The 27,604-nt window shown below is 40.4% G+C and overlaps 1 long non-coding RNA gene across 2 annotated transcripts; it reads right to left on the bottom strand.

Moving 5' to 3' along the window:
- Window positions 1-49: 49 nt before the first annotated feature.
- LOC131421886 (uncharacterized) lies at window positions 50-21,215 on the bottom strand. Of its 2 annotated transcripts, none has more exons than XR_009223974.1 (5): window positions 20,995-21,215; window positions 20,154-20,331; window positions 16,247-16,428; window positions 15,751-15,922; window positions 50-1,206 (listed from the first exon to the last, which is right to left on the bottom strand). It is a non-coding gene; the product is annotated as an uncharacterized LOC131421886 (long non-coding RNA). The 2 variants fall into 2 exon arrangements; XR_009223975.1 differs by having other exon boundaries at window positions 20,154-20,252.
- Between the last annotated feature and the right edge of the window lie 6,389 nt (window positions 21,216-27,604).

Genomic DNA, 27,604 nt, shown 5'->3' with positions numbered 1-27,604 from the left:
ACAGGGACACTGCGTTTCTCAACACAATAGCAGAATTCTCATCTTAAATATCATGTTCAGCCAATGACAGAGGAGGATGTTGGGGGTGGGGGGAGTCCGTTACAGGAGATTACCACTAAAGCACAGTAAACAAGAGTGAGGTTATTATGCAGATTTAAGGCCTCACCTTTTACATTGATAAGTTTCTAGAAATGAGGTCATTCCCCCTCTTCCCAATACAGAGAGGCAGATACCTTTACAAATGGAGATTTCCCTTATAAATGTAAATGTCTGTCTGGCAACTCCTTGCAGGGCCATCCAAAGAATATGGCCAGAGACAGAACTTCTGATAAGATGGGCTTGTTGGTGCCTTTTCTATTGTAAGATCTATTGTACATTATATTTACAGCCATCATGATAATAACTCCTTCCTGAAACAGATGTTTTGTTTTAAATTCTTTAGGCAGTTAGTGGGGGAGGTCAAATGCCCTCAGAGAAAACAACCAAGGTAAAGAGATAGATTTCAGGGTGGCCAAATCTTGATCTTCCACAGGGTCATAGAGGGGAATAAAGATTTCAGCAAATTGGTTTTTTGTTCTCTACAGTGGAAGTAATTTAAGAAGAAGATAGTCTCTCACTCCAACTTCTCTTCCCTGTTCTCTATCTGTAATATGTCTGTAAAAATTCTCTCTACAAAAATTTCAGTGTTTTTTCTTTGCAGTCTATTATCATCTTTACGAATTCTTTGACTTCACCACCTTCTTGGCACCACAGCACTAGCCATTGAGATATTATTATAGATTCAGTTTTTCAATTTCATCCTCTTATCTCTATTTCCTCTGTCATTTCTTAGTTTTAGTTCTTATTGTATCTTATGCTTGAAAACATTTCAAGCTTACAGAGTATATCAGTTCCTTATCTTCTCAACTTTTTATTATCTAAGTGCCCTCAAATATCACTTTTTTAAAAAAAGAAGTGAAATAGATAATAGAACAATATACTGTAATAAATTGACCACTTATAAAATTAAGTTCAACCTGCAATCCCTCCCCACTTAACAGCGACCATCTTTTATATCTCACCATGCTTTAGTTTGGGCAGGGTCAGTTTATCAATGATTTCTGGATGTTTTAAACCACATGAGACAAATACAGTGTAAGGTAAAATTGTTACTCTTGCAGAAGTTGTAGAATATCCTGATGGTTATGGAAGTTGGTGGCGGAGAACCTGAATCATATGAAAAGTAGTTGATTAATTAGCACCTGACAGAATTTGTTAATTTGGGAAGGACAGTAATAAGACATAAATGTTGATAAGATAACTTTGCATATCAGAGTATTGTCAAAGGCCACTGGGGAAATTCATAATATTCTCAAATACCACAAAAAATGACCATTTTTTCATAAAAGATGTCGTACATGATGGCACCACATACTTCTGTCAGAAAATTTGCAATGAAGAAAATTAAGACTTGAGTCATTTTAACTTTAACGATTTGTTTCTGCTTACTATTAGGTTAAAAAACCCTTTTAGAAATAAAGTGATAAGGGATGTACTTGCTTAATTTTTAATCTTTTTTAAGAAAAAGTCTTTTTCACATTTAAAAAAATATTTATTTGTATTTATTTTATGCTGAATTTATTTGTGGGCCCAAAGCCTTTTTTTAATTAACTACCACCAATTCTTTTCAAACTCTTTCAAAAAGTTGAAGAGGAGAGAATACTTCTAAAGTCATCTTATGGAGTTAGCACTACCCTGATATGAAAGCCAAAGACACTAAGAGAAAAGAAAACTACAAGTCAGTATCTTTGATGAATATTGATACAAAAATCCTCAATAAAATAATAACTAACCAGATTCAGCAGCGTATTAAAAGGATTATACATCATTTTTAACTGGGATTTATAAGTGGGATTTATTTCTGGAATACGAGGATGTTTCAATATATGAAAATGAATCAATGTAATAAACCACATTAACAGAATGAGGAAAAAAAACACAGGATCATCTCAATGGATGCAGAAAAAGACTTGACAAAACTAAACATGTTTTCATGTTAAAAACACTAGAAAACTCTCAGAGTAAAAGGAAGCTACTTGAACATAATAAAAGCCAGATATAGAAATACACAGAGAACATCGTATTCAAGGGTGAAAGACTGAAAGCTTTTCTTCTAAGATCAGGAAAAAGGCAAGAATGCCCACTGTCACCACTTCTATTCAACATGGTATTAGATGTTCTAGCCAAAGCAATTAGGCAAGAAAAAGAAAGCAATAGCATCCAAATTGGAAAGGAAGAAGTAATATTATATTTGTTTACAAATAATGTCTTATATGTTGAAACCCCTAAAAATTCCACAAAAAAAATTGTTAGAACTGATAAATTCTGCAGAGTAGTGGGACACAAAATCAACATGCAAAAATTAGTTGTTCTTCTATACATTAATAATAAGTAATCTGAAAAAGAAACTTACAAACTTTACATTTTTATTTACAATATCATCAAAAAGAGAAAAATACTTAAGAATCAAGTTACTCAAGGAGGTAAAAATTCCAATGGTCTTTTTTGCAAAAATAGAAAAATCTATCCTAAAATTCATATGGACTCTCAAGGGACCCTAAATAGCCAAAACAATGTAGAAAAAGAAGAACAAAGTTAGAGAAGTCACACTTCATGATTTCAAAACTTACTACAAAGTAATCAAAACAGTGTGGTACTGGCATAAATACACACAATATACTAATGGAATAGTATAGAGAGCCCAGAAATAAACCTTTACATATATGGTCAAATGATTTTTGACAAGGGTGCAAAGACCATTCATTGGAGAAAGGATAAGTTTTTCAACAAATAGTGCTGGGAAAACTAGATGACCACATGCAAAAGAATGAGATTGGACACTTACCTTACACCATATACAAAAATTAACTCGAAATGGGTCAAAGATCTAATATTAGAGTTGAAGCTATAAAATCCTTAGAAGAAAACACAGGGTAAAAGCTGCATGTCATTGGGTCCAAATGCCATCGCCAACAATGATTTCTTTAATATGACACCAAAGACATAAGCAACAAAAAAAACCAACAAATTGGACTTCATCAAAATGCAAACGTTTTCTGTATCACAAGATACTATTAACAAAGTAAAAAGGCAACCCACAGAATGGTTGAAAATATTTGCAAATCACATATCTGATAAGGGATTAATATCTAGAATATATAAAGAACTCCCACAACTCAACAATAAAAAAACAACCCAATTTAAAAATGCACAAAGGACTTGAATAGACATTTCTCCAAAGATATAAAATGACCAGTAAACACGTGAAAAGATGCTCAACATCACTAAGTATCAGAAAATGCAAAATAAAACCACATTGAGATACCTCTTCACACACATTAGAATAGTTTTACTATCACAAAATCAGAAAATAACAAGTGTTGGCAAGGATTTTGAAAAATTGGAACCCTTGTGCTTGGATGGTGGGAATATAAAACTGTGGAAAACAGTATGGCAGTTCCTTCAAAAATGAAAAATAGAATTACCATATGATCTAGAAATTTTACCTATGGGTTCTGAAATAATAGAAAATATATTTATGGATCTCTGTCTCCAGTTCCTGGCACAGAGCTCCTAAAACCCTTGTAATTTCCTAAGTGATAAGAACACTAGGAGAATCATTTGTTCTATTGAGGCAACTCTGGGTGGGCTCCTGGATGGCCTCCTGGATGGGGGCTGGTCACCAGAAAGACCAAGCCCCGATTAGAAGCCTGGAATTTTTAGTCCTACCCCTTATCCTCCAGAGAGGGGAGAGGGGCTAGAAACTGAGTTAATAATTGATCATGCCTACGTGAGGGAGCCTCCATAAAAATCCCAATAGAATGAGGTTCACAGAGCTTCCAGATTGGCAATGACAAGGACTGCTTGGAGACTGGTGCACCTGGAGATGGCTTGAAAGCTCCGTGCCCCTTCTCACATACCTTTCCCACTGAACCACTTCCATCAGGCTGTTCTTGAGTTATATCTTTTTATAATAAACTGGTGATCTAGTAAATGTTTCTCTGAGTTTTGTGAGCCACTCTAGCAAATTAATCAAACCCAAGGAGGAGGTTGTGGGAACCTCTGGTTTACAGTCACTCAGTCAGAAGTACAGGTAACAGCCTGGGCTTGTAACTGGCATCTGAAGTTGAGGTGAGGTTGGGTGGGTGTGCAGTCTTATAGGACTGAGCCCTTAAACTGTGGAATCTGTTGTAACTCTGGGTTGACAGCATCAAATTGAGTTGAATTATCTGCCAACCAGCTGGCATTCCAAGAATTGCTTGTTGGAGGTGTGGGGAACCCTCCCACATGTGAAAAAATGAATCTCAGAACACCATATATGGGTATAAAAACAAAAGAACTGAACACATATATAAAGACATATATGTACACACGTGTTCTTAACAGCATTATTCAAAATAAGCAGAAGCTGGAAGCAAGCCAGGTGTCCATAAACGGATGAGTTGACAAAAATTGTGGTGTAAAACACAGTGGAATACCATTCACCCTTAAAAAGGATGGAATTCTCTTTCCTCTTCCCCTTCTAAGTTGTTCTTGTTATACCTTATTCTATCTTGTGTTGTGGCTGTGTGTTTACAGTGACGAGGTTAAATTTATTTTTGGTGAATTTCTTCCTTTGATCTTTGAATTTAGTATTTAAGTGGTTGTTAACCTATTCCGGTAAAGATCTACTATTTTTCTGAGTTTGTCTACCTACTTTTCTCCTTGCTCTAAGCTTTGTGTTCCATTTCTCTTCTTTTTTCAGGCCTGAGGACCTTGTTGAGTATTTCTTGTAGTGGGGGTCTCGTGGCCATGAACTCCCTTAGCTTTTGTTTATCTGGAAGAGTTACTATTTCTCCATCATATTTGAAGGATATTTTTGCTGGATAGAGTATTCTTGGCTGAAAGTTTTTGTCTTTCAGTATTTTGAATATATCATTCCAGTCTCTTCTAGCCTGTAAAGTTTCTGTTGAGAAATCCGCTGACAGCCTGATGGGAGTTCCTTTGTACGTTATTTTTTGTTTTTGTCTAGCTGCCCTTAATATTGTTTCTTTGTCGTTGACCCTGGCTAGCCTTACCACTAGGTGTCGTGGTGAAGGCCTTTGTCTGTTAATATATATAGGTGTCCTGTTGGCTTCGCTTACTGGTATTTCCTGCTCCTTCCCCAGATTTGGGAAATTCTCAGCTATTATTTCCTTGAATGGGCTCTCTGTTCCTCTTTCCCTCTCTTCTCCCTCAGGAATACCTATAACTCTTATGTTACATTTTCTAATAGAGTCAGATATTTCTCGGAGTCTGTCTTCATTTCTTTTTATTCTTAGTTCTCTCTCCTCTTCCATCTGGAGTATATCTGTATTCCTATCCTCTAAAGTACTAATTCTTTCCTCCATATTGTCAGCTCTGTTCTTTAAAGATTCCAGATTCTCCTTTATCTCCTCCATTGTGTTCTTCATCTCCATCAGCACTGATTGGTTTTTCTTTATGATTTCAATCTCTTTTGTGAAGAAACTCCTAATCTCATTGAATTGTTTGTCTGTGTTGTCTCGTATTTCGTTGAGTGTTTTTATGATAGCTATTTTGAAATCTCTGTCATTTAGTTTATGGATTTCTGTGTCTTTGGGGTTGATTTCTGGGTGCTTGTCATTTTGTTTCTGGTCTGGTGATTTCATATATTTTTGCATTGTGGTTCCTGTGTTGGTTTTGTTTTTCCTCATCCTGGAAGTCTCTGGTTGCAATTTCCACCTGCCGCCACTGTCTGGTGGTAAAGGGCTGTGTAGTCTAAGCCCCCTGCGCTCTGCCCCGGTTTTTCTGCTGTGATCCGCAGTTTTGTTTTTTGTTTTTTTCCCGCTGTGATCCACGGGTCTGGTCGTTTGATGAGGTCTGCCACGGATCACTTGGTCTGGTCTGTCACAGATCTCTTGGTCTGGTCTGCCGTGGATCACTAGGTCTGGTCTGGTTGGTTGAGCTGCAGGGTCCAGTTTGCGGGGAAGGGGGAGCTTTCTTTTGCCCTCTGGGTCCCTGATGTGGGAGGCTTCTCGTTTGCCCCTCTTTATCCGCTCTCTGGGGTGCTCAGATGTTGATGGTAGCCCTGTGGCTCTTCTGAGTCCTCTCTCCCCACTTCCTCAAAACCACATATGATAAACAAAGAGAAAACTAGAAGAGTCATAAGACAGAACAACCAAACTGAATTGGCAGTCCAAAACAAATGGGACAAGAAACAAAGGAAATGCAAAAGAACCAGAAAATAAGAGACAAAACAGCAACATTAAGCCCTCATATATCAATAATTACCCTAAATGTAAATGGATTGAACTCTCCAATCAAAAGATACAGAGTGGCAGGATGGATTAAAAAGCAAGACCCAACAATATGCTGCCTTCAGGAAACACATCTTAGCACTAAAGACAAGCACAGGCTCAGAGTGAAAGGATGGAAGACAATACTCCAAGCTAATGGCAAACAAAAGAAAGCAGGTGTTGCCATACTCATATCAGACAAAGTAGATTTCAAGATAAAACAGGTTAAGAAAGACAAAGAAGGGAAATATATAATGATAAAAGGGACACTCCATCAAGAAGACATATCACTTATAAATATATATGCACCCAACATAGGAGCACCAATGTACATAAAGCAACTATTAACAAACCTAAAAGGAGAAATCAACAACAACACAATAATAGTAGGGGATCTTAACAACCCACTTACAACAATTGATAGATCATCCAGACAAAAAGTCAATAAAGAAATAGTAGACTTAAATGAAAAACTGGACGAGATGGACCTAGTAGACATATACAGAGCACTCCATCCAAAAGCAGCTGACTACACGTTCTTCTCAAGCGTGCATGAAACATTCTCTAGGATAGACCATATGTTGGGAAACAAAGCAAGCCTCAATAAATTTAAGAAGATTGAAATCATAACAAGCATCTATTCAGACCATAAGGCTATGAAACTGGAAATGAACTATGAAAAAAAAACTGGGAAAGTGACAAAAATGTGGAGATTAAACAACATGCTACTGAACAACCAATGGATCATTGACAAAATTAAAGGAGAAATCAAAAAATATCTGGAAACAAACGAAAATGATAATATGACATATCAAACCATATGGGATGCAGCAAAAGCGGTCCTGAGAGGGAAACTCATAGCGATACAAGCCCACCTCAACAAACAAGAAAAAGCCCAAATAGGAAACCTTAAATTACACCTAACAGAACTAGAAAAAGAAGAACAAACAAAGCCCAAAGCCAGCAGAAGGAGAGAAATAATAAAAATCAGAGCAGAAATAAATGATATTGAGACCTAAAAAACAGTAGAAAGGATTAATGAAACAAAGAGTTGGTTCTTCGAGACGATAAACAAAATAGACAAACTCTTAGCCAGGCTTACTAAGAAAAAAAGAGAAAAGGCTCAAGTAAATAAAATTAGAAATGAAAGAGGAGAAATTACAATGGATACCATGGAAATACAGAGGATTATAAGAGAATACTATGAGAAATTATATGCCACCAAATTGGACAATCTAGAAGAAATGGATAAATTCTTAGACTTATACAACCTCCCAAAATTGAACCAAGAAGAAATGGAGAATCTGAACAGACCAATAACAAGTAAAGAGATTGAAATAGTAATCAAAAACCTCCCCAAAAATAAAAGTCCAGGACCAGATGGCTTCTCCAGTGAATTTTACCAAACATTCAAAGAAGACTTAATACCCATCCTTCTCAAACTATTTCAAAAAATAGAGGAAGATGGAACACTTCCTAAATCATTCTACGAGGCCAACATCACCCTGATACCAAAACCAGACAAAGACAATACAAAGAAAGAAAATTACAGGCCAATATCACTGATGAACATTGATGCAAAAATCCTCAACAAAATATTGGCAAACAGAATACAACAATACATTAAAAAGATCATACACCATGATCAAGTGGGATTTATACCAGGGACGCAGGGATGGTTCAACATCCACAAATCAATCAACGTGATACATCACATCAACAAAACAAATAATAAAAACCACATGATCATCTCAATAGATGCAGAGAAGGCATTTGACAAGATACAACATCCAATTATGATAAAAACTCTCAATATAATGGGAATAGAAGGAAAGTACCTCAACATAATAAAGGCCATATATGACAAACCCACAGCCAACATCATACTCAACGGGGAAAGACTGAAAGCCATTCCTCTGAGAACAGGAACAAGGCAGGGCTGCCCACTCTCACCACTCCTGTTCAACATAGTACTGGAGGCTTTGGCCAGAGCAATTAGGTAAGAAAAAGGAATAAAAGGAATCCAAAAAGGTAATGAAGAAGTGAAACTCTCACTATTTGCAGATGACATGATTGTATATATAGAAAACCCTAAAGAATCTGTTGGAAAACTATTAGAAATAATCAACAACTACAGCAAAGTTGCAGGGTACAAAATCAATCTACAAAAATCAGTTGCATTTCTGTATGCTAATAATTAACTAACAGAAAGAGAGCTCAAAAAGATAATACCATTTACAATTGCATCAAAAAGAATAAAATACCTAGGAATAAATCTTACCAAGGAGGTGAAGGACCTATACAACGAGAACTACAAGACATTATTGAAAGAAATCCATGATGACATAAAGAAATGGAAAGATACCCCATGCACGTGGATTGGAAGAATAAACATAGTTAAAATGTCTATATTACCTAAAGCAATCTACAGATTCAATGCAATCCCAATCAGAATCCCAATGACATTCTTCACAGAAATAGAAAAGAGAATACTAAAATTTATATGGGGCAACAAAAGACCCCGAATAGCTAAAGAAATCCTAAGAAAAAAGAACAAAGCAGGAGGCATCACAATCCCTGACTTCAAAACATACTACAAAGCAACAGTAATCAAAACAGCATGGTACTGATACAAAAACAGACACACAGATCAATGGAACAGAATTGAAAGCCCAGAAATAAAACCACACATATACGGACAGCTAATTTTCGACAAAGGTGTTAAGAACATGCAATGGAGAAAGGAAAGTCTCTTCAATAAATGGTGTTGGGAAAACTGGACCGCCACATGCAAAAGAATTAAAGTGGACCATGTGCTATCGCCATTCACAAAAATTAAGTCCAAATGGATCAAAGACTTGAAGGTGAGACCTGAAACTATAAAACTCATAGAAGAAAATATAGGCAACACACTATTTGACATTGGTTTTAAAGGAATCTTTTCGGATGACATGCCTACCCAGACTAGGGAAACTAAAGAAAAAATAAACAAGTGGGACTTTATCAGATTAAAGAGCTTTTATAAGACAAATGAAACCAGAATCAAGATGAACAGACAACCAACCAGCTGGGAGAGAATATTTGCAAAACATACATCTGACAAGGGGTTGATCTCCATAATATATAAAGAACTCACACAACTGAACAACAAAAAAACAAACAACCCGATCAAAAAATGGGCAGAGGAAATGAACAGACACTTCTCCAAGGAAGATATACAGATGGCCAATAGGCACATGAAAAGATGCTCAACATCACTAATCATCAGGGAAATGCAAATCAAAACAACACTAAGATACCACCTCACGCCTGTTAGAATGGCTATAATCACCAAGACAAAAAACAACAAATGTTGGAGAGGATGTGGAGAAACAGGAACCCTCATACACAGCTGGTGGGAATGCAAATTGGTGCAGCCTCTATGGAAAACGGTATGGAGATTCCTCAAAGAATTAAAAATAGAGATGCCCTATGATCCAGCCATCCCACTACTGGGAATCTATCCAACGAACCTGAAATCAACAATCCAAAGAGGCTTATGCACCCCTATGTTCATTGCAGCATTGTTCACCATAGCCAAGAAGTGGAAGCAACCTAAGTGTCCCTCGACTGACGATTGGATTAGGAAAATGTGGTTTATATATACAATGGAATACTACTCAGCCATAAAAAAAGACAAAATCGTCCCATTTGCAACAACATGGATGGGCCTGGAGCGTATTATGTTAAGTGAAATGAGCCAGAAAGAGAAAGACAAACACTGTATGATCTCACTCATATGTGGAATATAAACCAACACATGGACAGAGAAAACTGGACTGTGGTTACCAGGGGCAGTGGGGGTGGGGGGTGGGCACAAGGGGTGAAGAGAGTCATATATATGGTGATGGACAAACAAAAATGTACAACCCAAAAACTTCACAATGTTAGAAACCATTAAAACATCAATAATAAAAAAAAAAATGATGGAATTCTGACACATGCTATGACATGGATGAACCTTGAGGACTTTATGCTAAGTGAAGTAAAGCCAGACACAAAAGGAAAAATACTGTATGATTCCACTCATATAAGGTACTTAGAGTAGTCAAATTCATAGGAATAGAAAGGAGAATGGTGGTTCCCAGGGGCAAGAGGGAGGGACAATGGGGAGTTGTTGCTTAATGGGCACAGAGTTTCAGCGCAAGGTGAAAATAGATCTGTGGATGGTTGGAGGTTATCACTACACAGTTATGTGAATGTACTGAATGTCACTGAACTGTACACTTAAAAATGGATAAAGTGGTTAATTTCATGTTATGCATATTTTATGACCATTTAACAACATTAATTATTTTCAACAAATGAACAAACACTAGCTACATGCAATAACATGCATGAATATCACAACCATAATGCTGCGTAAAAGAAATTATATTCAAAAGGTTATATATTTTATAATTCCATTTATATAAAATGCAAAAAAGAAACAAAACCGAGGTCCAGCTTCCAGTAATAGTGGAGTAGCTTGTTGAACTAACACTCTCACAGATAACAATGATAAAATCTGTATGAAATACTATATATATTTATACAGAATCATGTAGCTATATGTAATACACATACAATAAATGTGTATATGTATGGATGCATAAATCTCTTCCAAAGGCAAGCAGAACCGAGGGGGAGTCTTACCTTGAATCATGGAAATTTTACGAGGATATATTTGCAAGCTTGAGTCTTTTGCCTCAAAGCATTCCAAAATCTGTACATGGCCCAGACAGGGGAAAAACTATAGTATTACTTGTAATGTTAGAGGATGTATTTTGGGGCTGGCAGAGTAGCTGGAAAGTTAGGGGAGAAATTCTGGAAGGGAGGGAACCACAAAGAGGAAAATCTTAAAATATGTATGAAAGTCTGCCCCACACACACACCAAATTGGCAGATGTTTGAACAACACACATGCAGGGTAGGCCCCAGAGGGCCTAGTGTAAAAACAGCAGTTGGAAGATGAAAGAACTGAATGAGGATTTCAGCTATGCCCATTGTAAAGGAGATAGGATTGGAGTTTCAGTCCAGCCAAGTTAACTCCCTGCTAGAAAAATAACAACAATCTTCAAAGGGATACAATAGAATCCAGAGTCTCTATAATTATCATCCATGGTTTCCAGTACATAATTTAAAAAATCATGAGATTTGAAGAAATAGGAAAATATAATCCATATACGACCACAAGTGGGCAGTAGAAACTATTCCCAAGGTGTTGCAATTAGCAGACAAGGATGAGAAAACAGCTTTTATAAAGATGATCATGGTGGTAAAGAAAAATATTCTCATAATGAATGAACAGATATAGAAACTCAGCAGAGAAATGGAAATTACAAAAAAGAACCAAATAGGAAGATGAAATACAGAAAATATTTTTGAGCTTACCGGTAGATTAGAAACAGTAGAAGAAACATGAAGATAGAGCAATAGAAATTATCCAGTCTGAAGAAAAGAACATAAAAGTTTTGAGAAAAATGAAGAGAGCCTTAAGACCTGTGAGATGAGTGAGTCCCCATCAGAGAGGGGAGAGACAAAAAATTAAATGAAGCAGAAAGGCAAATCAATGAGTAATAGCATAAAACTTCCAAAATTTGGTGAAAAATCTAAAATTTTAGATCCAAGAAAGTCAGGAAACCCACAAAATAAAATACAAAATGAAACCATACCTAGGCACATGATAGTCAAGCTGCTAAAATCCAAAGATAAAAAGAAAATCTTGAAAGCAGTCAGGGAAATACATATATACAGGGGAAGACATTACATACAGGGAGAAATAATGTGAATGATGGATGATATATTATCAAAAACAAAAGAGACAAATCAACAACAAAATGACATCTCTCAAGTGCAGAAAGAAAACCCAAAAGTCAACACAGGATCTGTATTTAGCAGAACTCACTTTCAAAAAGGAAGCAGAAGCCACAATAAGATACCACACACCTATTAGGTGGCTAAAATAAAAAATAAAATTGCAAATACCAAGTGCTGGTGAGGACTAGGAGCAACTAGAACTGGGAATGCAACATGATAGTTGCATTCGGAAAAGAGTTTAGCAGGTTCTTATAAAGTTAAACATACACTTATTATATGACTCAGATATCCCACTTCTAGAGATTTACTGAAGCAAATTGAAAACTAATGTTTAAACAAAAATCTTTGCATGAATCTTCATAGCCATTTTATTCATAATTGCCAAAAGCTGGAAATAAACTAAATGTCCTTCATCAAGTGAATGGAGAAAGAAACTGTGGTGCATCGGGACATTAGAATAGTACTTGGCAATAAAAAGGATAAACTCTTGATTCACACAACAAGATGGATGAATCTTGGATGCATTTCTCTAAGTGAAGGAAGCCAGATTCAAAAGGCTATATGGTATATAATTCCATTTATATGACTTTCTAGAAAAGGCAGAATTACAGGGATGCAAAGTGATCAGTGGTTGCCAAGGGATGGAGTGGGGGAAGCAGTTGACTACAAAGAGACAGTATGAGAGAATTTTAGGGGTGAAAAAACAGCTCTGTATGGTACTGTGGAGGTGGATACATGACCATAAAGTTGTCAAAACCCATAGAACTGTACACCACAAAGAGTGAATTTTACTCTGCAAATTTTAAAAATCAATCAGGATGCTGGGGAACTCAGATGGAATGCAGTGACAAATGAACCTCACTGTATTACAAGCATGTGACATAACCACACAGAAGGGGTGGGGATGAAAGGTCCTGACCTAAGTAACTTTGGAAGACAGTGTTTTGATGAGATACTGTAAAACTAAAGTACTGTACAGAAACACTTTACTCTAGGTGGTAAATTTGTTTTTCATAAGGGTATGGATTAGCGATTCTGAAACTAGTTGACACGTTAGTAAATATATTGTAGATAACTGGAGTTAAGTTTCTCACTGTTGGTGAAAGTTACAAATAAACAAAAGGAGAATGCTGGAATAAACTTTGTGGTGCTGGATTGGAGTTGGAAGTATCAGTATGAATCCATGTCTCTTTTAATATATCTATCCAGATAGATAGATAGATTGATAGATTGATATATCGATAGGTAGATGTGTATACCTGAGTTTATATTCATTCATACATTTCCAAGCTCTGCTGAGAGGGTCTAGAAGCAGTGACACCCTAGTATCAATGAGCACACCTAGCTCCCAGATTTTGGTTTCTAAATATCATTCTCCAATAAAAAGAACCAGGTTTTCTTGGAGAGATGGCTAATTCTAGATCTGGGGATGGGAAATACAATATGAGCCTGGAGCTTCTTGTAGTGCCAGAAAGTAGGAAAGTGCTTTCAAAAAAAACACAGAAAATGATGAGTTGTGTCAAAAGGAATCAATCTTAAAGACTTCCCAATGGCTCAAGCTGGAAAACTGGGAGCAACAAAATAAATAATGGTAGCATTGGATTATTACCCAGAGAATAAAATAAATATCCATGAGTCTATACTGATATAAAGAAGATTAAATAAGAAAGGAAGAAAGAAAAAAAGGGGGGGCGAAGAATGAGAGAAAGACAGGAAGAAGGCAGGGAGAGGGAGGGGGGAATATTCCTCACATAATTCCAAATAATAAACGCGGCTGTATAGCATGAAATAGCAAATCGCCACTAGACCACCACAGTAATAATTACTGTGGGCAAGACTGACTGATGAATGCAAAAACTGTGAGTGCAACTTAGAGAAGAAACAGTACATTTGCAGATCCTCAAAACATTTCCCTCCCAATACTTAACATTTTTCTCTTAACTTCTTTAAAAGACCTATGACTATTTAAAGAAAAATCATAACACTGTATTGTGGGATTTATAACATGGGTAGATGTAAAATTTATGACAACATAGCACAAAGGACAGACAGAGGTAAATGGAACTGTTCTGTAGCAAGGCTCCCATATTTTACATTGATTAAACTGGTGCACTATTAAGTCTAGGTAGGCTGTGATATGTTAAAGATGCACATTGTAATCTGGATCAACCACTAAAAGCTGCAAAGGTGTGTCACTTAAATGCTAATAAAGGAATTAAACAGCATACAAAAAGGGTTTGTACAAGAATGTTCACAGGAGATGACCTGCACGTCCCCAGGAGGAAGACGAGCCCACTTTGGGGCATCCACAGAGCAGAACGCCCTCAGCCGTGCTGAGGAGCAAACGCTGACACACACGTGCTGGGTGAGTCTCATCTACCTCGTGCCGAGGGAGGCAAGCTAGACAGAAAACAATACACGTGGGCTGATTTCTCCCAAGATGAAACTATGGTGAAAAAACCAGAACAGGGGTTGCCTCGGGGGAAGGAAAAAATTGCCCGGGAAGGAACAGGAAAGAGTTTTCTGGGAGTGATGGAAATTCTTTATTCTTAAAGGGGTGAAGGTTATATGGGCATGTTTATTTGCCAAAACTGTACGATTGAGATTTGTGCCTTTCAGTGTGTGTACATCTTACCCCCCCACACATACAAAAAGGACTAAAAGAATAATACAGTGAGGTGAGAATGGGATGAAGTCTGGATAAAACAAAAAAGGCAGATGATTAGTAGTTGTTGAAGTTGGGTGACGGGCCTACTATGCTATTTTGTTTATTTTGTATATTGTTTAAATTGTCCTGTAATAAAACACTTGTATAAGAAGACAAACTCGATAAACAGTGTTTGCTGGTAAGATATTGGTTACCTTTGGGGAGGAAGGAGGGAGAAAGGGATTGTCGGGGCCTGAATGAAGCTGGTGCTAGTTCTTGGTCACACAAGTGTGTTCACTTTGTAATAATTCTTTGAGGTTTACACGGATGACCTCTGCATATATGTCTGTATGCATGTTATACATCAATAAACACTTTAAATCCTGCATATTTGCACAAAGATACTAACTCAATATCTGAGAACAAGAGCAGTGTTTTGTTTTAAAGTGGAACACGTTCACTCATGACATCATCAGATGGATTTTAATACTCCCAAGTATCTATTAATGCCCTCACCCTTCCTTGGCGTCCTAGGTCTTTCCATTTTTGCCTCAATTTGGCAAGTGGCATGGCTTTGAGTTTTTATGATGCAATCTTTTTCCATCAACGTCCTCCCCCACAATTATGCTCACCAAGGCCTTGACATCTAGCACAGTGCAGTGTTCACAGCAATCACTCAAGACCTGTGGGACTGGGTTGAATGAGGAAGAAAACGAGGAGCAATGATGTTCATAACTTATGTCTAGGTGCCATATCGTGACTTAGGAAATTGGTAGGATTTTTCGATAGATTTGCTATGCCTTCTAATTTTTCCTATTTAAAACAATGGGAAATAGAGTCTCAGAGTTCTTTCTCAGAGATAGTCTGACATTTCAGGCACAGATTACTGACAACTATTAATGGTATATGACTTTCCCACCTCATCTTAGTTTTAAGTTTTTAATTCCTTACCTTGGAAATGACCTAACTTTGCTTATTCCAAATCTTGTAGTAATACTGATGCTCCAGAAAGTTGGGCCACGGATATTCTGCTATTGTGTGTCCTCCCTGCAAAGAAGTGGAGCTGCACATCCACCCGTCTAGAAGGGTGTGGTGCTGTGGTATTTGGAGTCAATCAGAGAAGCTAAATGGAAAAACGACTCAAGAGAATTATCGCTATAACACCCAAGAGCAACAAATTATTTTGCTTAATTATTTTGTGTTTCTGTGGGTATATTTAAAAAGAGATATTAAAACTGGTTTCCAAGGAGCCAGCCCTATAGTAGAGCAGAAATTGCATATTACCTTCCTACACAAACTTCCCTGACATTGTGGGAAGGACCAACGGGAAGTTTCAGTGCTGTTGCCTGTGTTAATGAGGCCAAGGAAGTCCAGTGAACAAGCCTGTGTGCAGCGTTGGAGAAGGGGCTTGCGTGTGGTCCCCTGAAGTGGCTTAGGAGTCACTTACCAGTGCACCTAAGTTTCCCATCTGTATATGCAGGAATTGGGGCTGTCCACTGTGATGTTTTCTCCTTTTTATGACATGGCTCATGGCAGTCCTTCTAAGATGCCCTTCAGGAAGGCGGGGTCCAAAGGGAGGATCTCTGCAACGACCCTGACCATGGAGTCCAAAGGGAGGATCATGGCAGCCTGGAGGGATGGAGGGGATAGTAGGACAAGTGGCCTTGAAAAGGCAAATTCCAGGATCCCAGTCACCCGGTATTTCCATTTTAGATATTGAATTTACATTTCAAATACTGGCCAGGGAGCTTCAAGGATGGCTGCAAGCATCCTCAGCAACAGCCAGGCTGGTGAGCCCCACCCCTACCTGAGTACCGGCCTCAAGGGATGCAGCCCAACCACGCTGCACATACTCCAGGCGGTGGGCAGGGTATGGAGGGTGGGCGTGGTAGAGAGAAGAGGCAGGATAGAGGGTGGGGTGGACAAGGAGAGGAGTGGGGCCCAGGGGTGGAGGGACAAGGAGGGAGTTGGGGCCCCTAGCTGTGCATGCTGGGAGCTTTTGTCTCTCAACCGCTCCAGGCTGGGAGCTTGCAGGACTACAGGACTACAACTCCCTGGATGCTCTGGGCACAGGGCGGTGCCTAGCCCTGAGGGGAGGAGCAAGGAGGTGTGCTCTGCACTGTGGTCCTGCACCTGCTCCACGTGGACTGAGTCTCAGAGGGATGTGACAAGACGAGAGGGACCAAGGAGTTAGGAGGGTGTGGCGGCTGCATGGGCAGCCGTGGGCCTGCATCATGCAACTGCTTTTGTCCAAAATTGAAGCCGGACTCACGTTTATTCCACACCGCCTCCCTCCGTTGCTTGATTCCTCCTCCCACCTGCATGCCTGTGGGTCTTTCCACAGCCTCCTACCTAGTCCAGCGCCAGGTGCTTCTCTAAAGTGCTTATGGGAACCAGTTTGACATCCCAGAAACTTTCCTCTGCCTGCTGCCCTCTGCCTTCTCCAGCCAAAGTGCCATCATTTCATCAGCTTTTGGGAGAAATTCGCCCTGTGGCCCCTCTTGCAAGCACAACTTAAGAGCTTTGCAGGGTGGTAACAGTGGCTGTTACTTGCCTTTTTCGCAGAAGTGGAAGTTGAGGCATCCGTGAGGTTAATCATTGGTTTCCCCAGGATCCGCCAAGAGCAGAGGAGAACAACCCAATTCCCAGGCAACTATCTAGTAGAACATTTTCACCAACACATTCCAGTGCAGAGGCCTCTGAAACAGCATCCTTAAGATGAGAATAGCTTAAGCATTTTGCCATTTAGATTGATAGCCTAATCTCAGCTCAGGCCTGAGTGGCCAGTCTCTCAGGGACACGAGTGAAGACTCTGATCCCTCAGGAAGAGACTGGTGGTCCAGCTTTGGGAGAGGGATGTTCAAGGTAGACAGCACTTGGGCAGCATTTGAAACCCATCAGCTTTAACATCTCTGCTTTGGATTCCGGCAAGGTTCCAGGATAAACACGCCTAGGGATAGTCAGATGTACCATATTCTATAAAAATTGTTTAGAGTAGTGAAAGGAACAGAGCATAAAATATCCTGCTTATTTCCAAAAGATGAAATGCAACCAAGACCTTGTTTTTTTCTTTTGTTTTGTGAGGAAGATCAGCCCTGAGTTAACATCCATGATAATCCTCCTCTGTTTGCTGAGGAAGACCAGCTCTGAGATAACATCTATTGCCAATCCTCCTCCTTTTTTTTTTTCCCCAAAGCCCCAGTAGATAGTTATATGTCATAGTTGCACATCCTTCTAGTTGCTGTATGTGGGACGTGGCCTCAGCATGGCCGGACAAGCAGCGCATCGGTGTGTGCCCGGGATCCGAACCCGGGCCACCAATAGCAGAGCGTGCACACTTAACCGCTAAGCCACCGGGCAGGCACAAGACCTTCTTGTTAATTTTTTTCTGCTCATTCTCTTGCCTGTACTGTACGCTTGAATGCAGAAACAAAAAACTTGAATTGCCAAATTCTTTTTTCCTGAGATTGGTAAATTAACTTAAAAGTCTTATTGAAACCTGTAGAGGAATGGTTAGCAGATTTCATGATTTATGTCGTCTCTAAAAATCTGGGCGTTGATCTACATGAAAAAAAGTCCTTGTTTATATTACACATCCCAATAGGTTACATTTCTGATTCCTTAATGTGGGATATTATCAAAACAACTGAAAAACCTGGTCATGGAATCTAGACCCTGTCACTTTGTCAAGAATTTGCCCCTTTATGAATTAATGACACATGAATTCTTTAACATTTTTGTAAAGAATGGAAGAGAAACTCTGTAGTGTCTCTGAATGTGGCAAGACGGGGAATTCTCATTAGACCACATCCTTGGGTTCTTCTCTTTTGTTCAATAGGCCCGGGTGATAGTCTGTGTGGTCAGGTGTAGCGCCACTCCCCCAGCCCCCAGTGTTCCATCCTATTCTGGCCTGTGCCTTCTTCAGGAGGTTCTGATTACACTCGTCCACAAGTGTTGGAAAGAGACATTGTAACATGAGGATATTCATCATCTTTTTTGTCTTTTTTTTTAGATTTTATTTATTTATTTTTTCCCCCAAAAGCCCCAGTAGATGTATGTCATAGCTGCACATCCTTCTAGCTGCTGTATGTGGGACGCGGCCTCAGCATGGCCAGAGAAGCAGTGCGTGCCCGGGATCCTAACCCGGGCTGCCAGCAGCGGAGTGCACGCACCCAACCGCTAAGCCACAAGGCTGGCCCTTTTTTTTTTTTTTAAAGATTTTATTTATTTATTTATTTTCCCCCCAAAGCCCCAGTGGATAGTTGTATGTCATAGCTGCACATCCTTCTAGTTGCTGTATGTGGGACGCGGCCTCAGCATGGCCGGAGAAGCAGTGTGTTGGTGCGTGCCCAGGATCCGAACCCAGGCCGCCAGCAGCAGAGCGCGTGCACTTAACTGCTAAGCCACGGGGCCGGCCCTCATCATCTTAAAACAAGGATTAATGGAGAGGAAAGTCTCAGGGTGTGTGTGCTCCGATGCACTGCTGTTGGGGTGTGGCCGCAGTGACCACTGTGCTCCCAGCAGTCCCCACAATGGCTGTCTCAGATGTTTGATCTCCTGGTGCAACCACAGCAGCTGTTGACAGAGCTGGGCTCTTGGCGTGGTTCAGTGTCTTCCTTCAGATTTTGTGGCTCTGACCCTCCTCTGCTCGCCCCCTTCCTATTCATATCTGCAGCGTTGATTGCTTTTAGTTGTTTCCTAGGAGCCACTGTGTGTAACTGGATTTCACAGAGTCTTTAGGGACCCACCCTCACTACACGAGTCACTGTACAACAGCCGCTTATCCTGGTGTAGCCCATGTTCATCCTCTCCAGTGGAGCTGTGAAGAACCCTACTTACTCGGAGCTCCTCTCACTCTCATGCTGCTGGGGCTGTTATGAAGCTGGGCATCTCGTCTTTGGTCTCATCATTATTCTTTTCATCGATTATTCTGAAGTCGGAGACGGCTTTGTTAATAATGTGGACACTGGCTGTCACAGGCACTTTTATGTATCTTCCCCAACAGCTCTGTGAAGTAGGCCTGTGATCCCCATTTTACAGGGGGGGACACTGAGGCTCAGAGAGGTCGAGTAGCTTCCTTCACGCAGTTTCTTGGTACATTTTGAGTCTCCACCTGGAACTCCACCTCTCAGGTGTGTGCCCTTAGCTGGTGTTCGACTTTGTGCCTCTCTACCAGCCTCCCCAAAGGCACACGCCCCATCCTGAGTCCATTGTCTGCTTGATGGCAGTCACCCTGCACAAACAGGCTCTGGGTGGGGAGTGGACTAGTGAGGCATGGTCCTCCAGCTTACCCTGGGCAGGTTCTAGGTTTCTTGGGAGAGCTGGAGCAGTGGAAGATACTGACCGTCACTCACCTGGAAGGTTTGTTACGTAGAAATACTCCACTGACTTTTTGCAGGTGTCGTGTCTTCTTTGTCTTCATTGCTCCTCTGGGCTTTCTTCTACAGTCCGTGCTGTGCAGTAACATACAGTACAGAGACTGGTGAACATAATACTGTTGTCCTGCACCAAATGGTCACATCATTCATTTTTCTGATTATGAAAGAAATACATATTTTAAAAAAAGTCAAAGTACACAGATCTGTATAAAGTGAAACCCACCCCTTTCATCCCCTTCCCTAAAACTCATTCCCCTACTCAGAAGCCACTATTGTTAACAGGGTGGGGTTTATTCTTCTGGAAATTTCCTATGAATTTATAAATACACACAAAGTTTTTTAACATAAATTACATAACTACATCGTTTCGCAATTTGCTGTTTCCCAAATCATATATCATAGACGTCTCCCCTTATCAGTGCACATCATTCTAACTTACCATTTTAGATGTTTTAGAGGTATTCCAAAGATCAGGAATACCATAATCTGTTTAATTCTTCTTTGATAGAAATGGGATTACATCCAGTTTCACTATTATACATAACGCTGCAGTAAAGATCCTTGTATGGAATTAATTACACTGCTATTCAACTGCTCAATTTGCTTTGTTTCCTTTTAGTCAGAGACTATGACATAACATTTTCATGGTAATTATAGGGAAATTAATTTTATCATGGAATAAATACATTTATGGGGAAACTGGACTTCAAGGTCATCCATCTCAATATTCTGGAGAAAAATCATGAAACTTAGAAGGTGTGCTCCATCACATTCTAACAAGTCATGTTAACAATTTAAAATTGAATGTTTGACTAACCTCTACTGTCTCTCTTCTGAAGATGGATGACTTTTTCTTTTCTTGGAAATTTCTGACTCCAGGGGCTCTCAGTTTGGCTTCAGAGAGGATAAGATATTGGTGTTGTATCTGTTTCTCTTCAGTTGTAGGCTGCATCTTCTAAAGATCATAGAATTGAACATGGTCCAATCGATATATATGATTTGAGTCAAAAATTCAAAGTAATGAACCTAAGAGAGGAATCTATAGTTATTTACATGAGTTTCTTGTTCATTATTGCAGAGTAATAATCAGGCATACCATTAAATATCATTTAATTGACCTAATTAAATTTGTTGTACCTTATAATAGATTAGAACACTAAGTTTAGTTCAGAGTTTGATATTCACCAAATGTGTTAATCTGCTTACAACTGCCATGTGTCTCACTCTTCTTAGATGTGCATCTTTGGCCCATCACAAGATTTTAATGAATGAAATCATCATAAATTAAGATAATGTACTGTCTTATGGATGATAAGGAGGCTTATGGGTCCATTTTGGAAATATGCCCATCTGTCTTTGCTCCCCATGGGAAGTTTCTCGTCACTAGGTCTCCAGGTGGATTGCACAAGCCCTAGGTCTGTAATAGTTTGGTGCCTCTCCTTTACTTGGGGTAGAAATAAAAGAGATCAGAGAGACTTATTAAAGTTTTGGTTGCATGGAGTCTTCGATGAAGAATATTCATACATATTGTTCTGGATAGCTCTCTGTTCCTAAGAGTACTAGTTACATTAAGAGCTTGTCAGGAACCGTGAAAGGTATGATATTTTACCTTACCTGCAAGCTAATAAGTCAGCCTACCATGGTCTTATAGATGCTGGCAAAAGAAACTAGACCCATGGGTCAGAGACAAAGGACTTAATGACACAACAATACTAGTGGCCAGAGTATCAACATTTGCACCAGTTCACTAAATCCCACTTCCTACAGGGTGATACACAGTGGGCCAGGTGACATGCAGAGGGTTGCAAGAACTCAGAGCTTAAGGAACTCAAATCTTTGATAATGGGCAGGAAGTCTGCTGACCTTTGCCCCAGGGAAGGGTGTTATTTCTATTATATTGGGCAGTAAGCAAGCCTGCCCTTTGTTCCAGAGGAGGCCACTATTTCTATCTTCCAAGGCTGACAGCTCTACACACATCCTTGAAAAGATATCCTGGTTTCACTGGCTTTCAAAGATAAGCTTGACTGAGACTCGATCATCATTCAGTTCTTCTGTTTCCTTTATTGAGATTGTGCAAATATGCTCTTTTCTCTGTAAAGTTCACTAACTTTATTCATACATAAGGGATGGTTTTGGTTTTATTTATTAAGTTGAGATTTTCGTATTAGAGCAAATGATGAACTATTATGGGTTGGATCTGAAAGTATGCTTTTCCAGGATAAATGTGAAAGAAGATCACGGCTCACAGAACTCTGCCACAAGGAGCTGATAGCAACTCAAATGATTTTAATTTGAATACTCCTTTGTACAACTTTCTTCCATCTTCCTTCATCCTCTCTGCTTCCTGTAACTCCCATATAGGAGTGGGGCAGTTTCAGGGATTCACTGAACTCCTTTACAATATTCAAATCATTTTGTCTGTTGTGTTTTTTTAATTGAGGTAAAGTTGACATACAACATTATATTAGTTTAAGGGGTACAACTTAATGATTCAATGTTTGAGTATATGTCGAAATGATCAGCACAATAAGTCCAGTTAACATCTGTCCCCATATATAGTTACAAAATTATCTCTTGTGATGAGGACATGGAGTATTTCAAGATGCAGAAGAATCAACGATGATGTCATACTTTTCCATACACAGCTTGATGAATTAGGACATAAGTATACACCCTTGAGACTGTCACCACCATCAAGGCCACAAACATATCCATCACCTCCCAAAGTTTTCTCTCACCTCCTTTATTACTATTATTCTGTGGTAAGATCTCTTAATATCTACTCTATTAGCAAATGTGATGTATGCAATACAGTCTTGTTACCTGTAGGCACTATGCCGTAGCCTACATCTCCAGAACTTATTTATCTTGATAACTGAAACTTTGTATCCTTTGACCATCAGCTCCCAAATTCTCCATCCTCCCAGCCCCTGGCAACCACCATTCTAACCTCTGCTTGTATGAGTTTAACTATTTTAGATTCCACATATAAGTGAGTATTTGCCTTTCTGTCTGCCTTATTTCCCTTAGCCTAATGTCTTCCAGGTCCATCCATGTTGTCAAAAATGGCAGGAATTGCTTCTTTTTTCAAGGTTGACTAATATTCCATTTTTTTATCCTTTCATCCATCAGTGACATTTAGGTTACTTCCGTGTCTTAGCTATTGTAAATTAGCTGCAATGAACATTAGAGTGCAGGTATCTCGCTGAGACCCTGATTTCAATTCCTGTGGGTATATACTAGAAGTGGGATTGCTGGATCATGTGCTAGTTTTCATTTTTGGAGGAATCTCCATACTGTTTTCCATAATGGCTGTACTAGTTTACATTCCCACAAGGGTTTCTTTTCTCCACATCCTCACCAACATTTGCCACCTTTAGTTTTTTTGATAATCGCCATGTTAACAGGTGTGAAGTGATAGCTCATTGTGTTTTGATTTGCATTCCCTGATTAGTGATTCCAAACACCTTTTCATACACCTATTGGCCACTTGTATGTCTTCATTGGAAAAAGTCCATTCTGGTCCCTTGCCCATTTTTTAATTGATTTTTCTTTTTGTAATTGACCCAACACAAAAAAAGAGAACAAAATTTTCAGGCATTATGAGTGCTTCCCAGTTGATGCAGATGGTTTTGTATTTACAGTGGTACCAAAAGATCATGTTTCGTGCTTTTTCTTCAGCTTGTTATAAGACCAGCAGTAGCTGCGGCATGGCAGATAATCGGGATCGTCTGGGTTTGGAGGTTTACAACATAACTGAGTGGTAATGAATTTTTTATTATTCCAAGGAAATTATTGAGTTCATAGTCCATAGAATCCAGGATTGATAGGTGTAGGAGGAAATTAAGGTGAGGATCGGTGATCTGGCATTACTTCTGATCTTGAGGGACAGGTATCCACTGTATGAGTGTTTGAATAAAAGTATTAGATATCAGGAATTTGTGGTGGGTGAATATGTTTTCTGAATTATTTACTTTGAACATAACCATTTGGATTGTGTGAACATTTGGGATGTGGGAGTAAGTCGCTAACAGGGGCTGGTTGACATTATCACTATTGATTTCACTTCTATGAACACCGAGTGGTCAATGGATTAAGCAAATGAATAGTCAGAAAACACAGAAATGGTAGGATTTGGGATTCAGTAAAGGACTGGAGACCGACTGTCCTGAGAGGGAGTGCCAGGACTTGTGCGGTTGAGAGTGACAAGGACAAGAATAGAAACACACTCAAACAAGGAGGGGGTGTTAACAGGATGGAGGGAGAGAAATGATCTGGAGTAGCCTTGAGTTTTGACCTGGAGCTTTCTGTTCTTGATGCAAATCTGCCTGATGACATCCCAGGACACAGGTCAGATCCCCAGAGGATAGAGGGAGGGTGGAAGTACAAAACAGCCAGGATAACTGTCCTAAAAAGGCAGGCTTCCTTTATCATTTGACCCAATTTCATGATTTATTTTTATAGGGTAAGAGGAAAAGAAGGATGATAGTCATGTCTTCACAGAGGAAGCAGCGTGACTGTGAGAACCAGTCCAAACCAAAGCCTGGTTTAAGCATCTCCATCCCTTTTAGGATGTCCAGTGACATATTCAAGAGGCAGGTTACTAGAATCCCATCCCATCCTGGCAATGAAGGGTCTCTGGGAGGACACCTTGGACCAGCCCCACCAGGTCTGCTGGCCCGAGAGACCGCGAGGACTCCAGGCCTGCAGCAGTGCAGGACAACTGGTAAGTCCTTTCAATCTTGCCAAAGCGTTGCAAAAACTTGCACCTAGTCACACAGGTTAATCCCTGCCAGGTGTGCTCGCAGGTGGTCTGCACTCCAGGTCCCATGCCCACTCCTGCCGATTTGGCAGAGATGATTCCAGGAGCTGATCTGGGCATTCCACAGCTCCACTGCCAACAATTTCTGGTGATTGAGGAAGGTATCAGGAAGGAGGAAAGGGCAGTGAGGAGCACAGGAGAGAGACTGGTGATAGCACTGATGGCGGACAGACTTGCTAGCGAGGTAGAGAAAGTGAGGGGTCAAGAAGGACGTCCTGACAGCAGATGAAGCGGAGCAGGCACCTCAGTGAGGTCTCTTGGCAGCGTCCCTAATGTTTCCTTGCTTTGAGCTCTTGAAACTTTAAAACATACCAATACGTTTCTTTTATTAAACTCTGCTGTGTGACATAGAAAATATAGACAGCAGTTTCTTTCTGAGGTGAGAGGTTGAGTTTCAGGTGAGGAGAGAAAGATCTTCCTTTTTCATGCTGTTCTCTCATTTACTTTTACTACGTACATTATTTTTACTTTCAGGTCAGCAGCGAGTTATCAACGTCACGAGATGATTCAGTTTTTCCCCTCATAGTCACAGTAAAACGTACTAAAAGTGGATTATTCTTTTTGTGTAATATTCCAATAGATTCTAAAATATTGTTTCAAAAGCACTTTGGTGTCTATGTACTCAAATTAGGTATTTACTTCTAGGTCTCCATTTTTATGTTCTTTTTTGCATGCTAATTCGGAGTTGCATGTAAGGAAATACCAGATTTCCCTCAGTTTTTTAGATACATATGTGTTGGAAGTTTGATTCATGAAGTTGGACATGGCAGTTGGGGGATCGTGCGATTATCAAAAGAGGCCTTTTCAGCGTCAGTAATCTGACAAGAACCCACTGCTTGTTGGGATTTAATTGTCTATTTGAGGGATCGAGCTTTCACTGTTGGCACTTCTCTTTCTCTTTAGAGGGAAAGTACGGCCTTCCCAGTCTTTCCATTACCAAATCACTTTCCTGGGTGGCTGTGCCATGTCAGGAAGGGCCTGGGATGCCGGGAACCAGGATTCATCCTCAGCTTCTGGCTGTCCTGAGAAGGCTTCCCTGGCAGAGTCCAGCCTGTGTGTATGGGTGACACTTGCAGCAGAAAGGAGGGGATAGCTCACAAGTGCCAAGCGATTCATCTGGCCCTTGTCTTACAGGGTGTTCCCAAGGGAAGAGGTTCAAAATGCCACTTGGTAACCCTTTAAAAGCTGCTAGTCATGGGGCGAGTTCTTGGTGTGAGCTCAGAGCAGTGTCTATTCACCACCAGATGGGGAGCATTTCAGTATTTTAATTGGTAAGGCTGTGTTCATGTACGTCCATGGATCATCAGTTCCGTGGCATTCCCTGCTGGACCCCCAACACCCCTGTCATGCCTCATCTTTCAAAGCTCCAAACAGGGTTCACACCCCAGTAGCTGGTTGTAATGTAACCACAGCACAAGACTGGGGAAAAAAACACAGCCACCCAGGGGTGACACACTTTAATGGCTCGGGCCCAATTGCCCCATTTGGACGAGTTCGGAACACCAACACTGAGTGTGTAAACTGGAGGATTGCCCAAGACCATGGACCTCAGAAGGACACGGGCTCAGAAGTCACCTTGGACAGCAAGGGACAATGTGGGGTCACTGACTGGCCAGGATTATGGTCCCTTATTCTGGCAAAGTAGAGCTCACTCGGGATCCATCAGGCCAAGCCAGGGAGGAGGCTGGGGGCCTTCTAGGGAATTTCTGTCCTAAAGGGAATTGCATAAGGAAGGCAGGGGTGCTGAAAATCCTAGTTCACAGGGAGCAGTCATGTTTATGTAACAAGGTCCAGCTGTAGCCTTAAAAGCTGCATCACAAATCTTTCCTCCTGGATACAAATCAAGCAGGAAAAGGAATTCAGAGTCCTGGACAAAGATCCCAGCAGGATTCAAATCTAGGTCAGGGGTGAACACGGAGCCCCTCGGAAAGTCCCCAGGGGGGACTTTTCCCCAGGGGGAAAGTCCTGCCTGCCTTTAGTCCATTTGCAAATGATCTTCCTCAGGCCTTGTCCTCTCCACGTGCACGTTTTGATCTTTTTACATTGGTTTCCCCACTTAGAGCTGATGCAATTCCAGAGATTGAACTAGAAAACTAAAAGTTCCTAAAATTTGGTCAAAAGAAACCTCAGCAGCTGGGGTCTGGGTGTCCCAGAGGTCGCCATGCAATAAGGCTTGGGGCTGACCAGGGGGCCATGGAGACAGGCTCTCTGGACTGGCCAACAGGAAGAATCCACCCCTGCCCTCACCCAACTCCTGCCCGGCCTCACTCATTCTCATTGAGCAGCTCCATGTCCTGGAACCAGGCCCCAAATCACTCCTCAGAGTCTTGTTATAATTCTTTGCAGCGACCTGGAGCAGCAGGATCTCCCTCATGACTTGGTATTTCTGGGACCAGAGGGAAGGAGAGGATGCAGACAGGGCCTGGGTGGGGGATGCTGCAGGGGCCTTGTGGGGGGTGAGGAGTGGGGCAGGGGACCAGTCCTGGGAATCCTCCTTCCCTCCAGTTCCATCCAGGCTCTACCTGTTCTCAGAATGGGAATAATCAGCCCCTCCTCCAGGAAGATTTCCTTGATGCCATCCTCCCCTCAACCCACGCGCCAACTG

The sequence above is a fragment of the Diceros bicornis genome, chromosome 25 (assembly GCF_020826845.1).
Source record: "Diceros bicornis minor isolate mBicDic1 chromosome 25, mDicBic1.mat.cur, whole genome shotgun sequence".
Taxonomy (NCBI): domain Eukaryota; kingdom Metazoa; phylum Chordata; class Mammalia; order Perissodactyla; family Rhinocerotidae; genus Diceros; species Diceros bicornis.
The sequence above is the reverse complement of the archived record's forward strand: the minus strand, read 5'-3'. Positions and strand labels throughout refer to the sequence as shown.